The sequence below is a fragment of the Nannospalax galili genome, unplaced genomic scaffold, assembly GCF_000622305.1.
Source record: "Nannospalax galili isolate Female #2095 unplaced genomic scaffold, S.galili_v1.0 scaffold72, whole genome shotgun sequence".
Taxonomy (NCBI): domain Eukaryota; kingdom Metazoa; phylum Chordata; class Mammalia; order Rodentia; family Spalacidae; genus Nannospalax; species Nannospalax galili.
The window spans coordinates 2,345,388-2,347,320 of record NW_008336933.1 but is presented as its reverse complement, the minus strand read 5'-3'; the positions used below and the strand labels follow the sequence as shown (position 1 = coordinate 2,347,320).

General features: G+C 39.2%; 1 pseudogene; it reads right to left on the bottom strand.

The window, feature by feature from the left end:
- Nucleotides 1-1,089, bottom strand: part of LOC115070108 — an 8,936-nt pseudogene extending 7,847 nt beyond the window's left edge.
- Between the last annotated feature and the right edge of the window lie 844 nt (nucleotides 1,090-1,933).

Here is a 1,933-nt window from a genome sequence, read left to right as displayed (position 1 = left end):
TTTGGTGGGGGAGGTCCTTTTGAGACAGGGTCTCCCTGTAGCCCTACCTGGCCTGGATTCGCTATGGAGACCAGGCTGGCCTCGAACTCACAGAGCTCCACCTGCCTCTGCCTTCCGAGTGCTGGGATTAAAGGCATGCGCCACCACGCCTGGCGCTACTGTTATATTTTTATCAAATGTACTCTTTAAACATATAAAAATAAAATGTTTACTATGAAATAACATGCTGTGTCATGTCAGTGGCAGCCACATATGCCTCCTGTTTACTGTCCCTCTTGATTACACTAAGAGCCTACATCAGTATGTGACCCATGCACTCTGTGGTGTTTAGACAACCACAAAATTGTCTAACAGCACATTTCTCAGGATATGTCCCTGTCATTAAGCCATCCGTGGCTATGTAAGAGCAGAAACCCAACAGGATTCCAAAAATAAAGTAAGTGCTAAGTAATAAACATACTCAAAATGGTATGCTCCTAGTCTGATGCTAATGTTTGGAAATACTTATTTGTGTAAGAAGATAATTTCAAAGATTAAGTTACATGCATAAAGTTTATTCAAGACCAGCTTTAACAGATTAAATTGACATTTTGGGTGATAGAAAACAGTAATTTAAAGCCTGAATTAAGTGAAATAATATACCAGACTTTTGTTCTCCTTGATAGAAAATATATTAAAAAATATTTTTATTTAGCATTTTTATTTTACGAGTATGAATATTTTGCCTCTGTGTTTATAACTGTACACATATTGTACAATGCCTGTGGAGGTGAGAAGAGGAAGTTGAATCTCCTGGAACTGCATTAGGACAGTTGTTAGCTGCCATGTGGGTACTGGGAACTGAACCCAGGTCCTCTGAAAGAACAGCCAGGCCTCTGAACTGCTGAGCCATCTCTCCAGTCCCAAGAAGATGTTTATTGCAAAGAGAGTACTTTTTAATTATATCAATGAAAAACCTGTGGAAATTTTGTTTTATCTTTTTAATTACCTCTGTAACCTCTTCATTTTTGCCTCTTGGTCTGCAAAGGGTAAAACATGACTATCCGTAGCCTTGTAGGAAGTTTGGCAACTCCATGGATCAGGTAACATGTTCATAGGGAATTCGCTTATTTCACTGACACATGATCACCAAGGTCACTGCAAGTTAGAAATGTTTTTATGACCACCTTATCTCCTGTGCTTTTCTTTTATTTGTAAAGATTTGTCTTATATTTATTATGTATATATGCCTGTGTCTGTATGTGGGTATGTGTCCATGTAAATACAGGTGTTTGAGGAGGCCAGAAGAGGGCATCAGATCCCCTGGAGTTACGGGCTATTATGAGCCAGCCAATTTAGGTGCTGGGAACTGAACTCCAGTAGTATCTGCAGGAGTAGTATGTGTGCTTAACCTCTTATTCTCTCCAGTCCTCTGGTGTGCTTTTCTGTGCATGTATTTCACCTTGTTGATAATCAACATACCAGATCCCCCATGCTATGCTAGGACCTCATATTCACATTGACAGCTGAAAGGCAGCACCAGCCTACAGAGGACAGCCACCATAGAACTGCTGAAGGATACTAATACCACTCACCAATGAACGTCTCAATCTCAGTCATTACATGCCATGACTTTCAACCTACTGACAAGCTATCAAAGCCACATCTAGCTGTATAAGGTAAAACCTCAAATCCAGACTGTAATTGAACCTGTATCATTCCATTTAATAAAATCCATTCTCTTCAGTATTCTGTTCCTTGGTTTTGGTCTGACATCCCTAGAAGACACGTCCACATTTATTTTTCATAGTCCTACCATTGTAAATTTACTTAAGTTTACAATTATATTAATGTGTGCTCTATTTGCTCCTAGGTCAAACTTTGTACTTGCCATGAGTAAGCACTTATATTTGGTCCTAAATATGGATATTTTGGTAAAAGGAACTGATGAGAA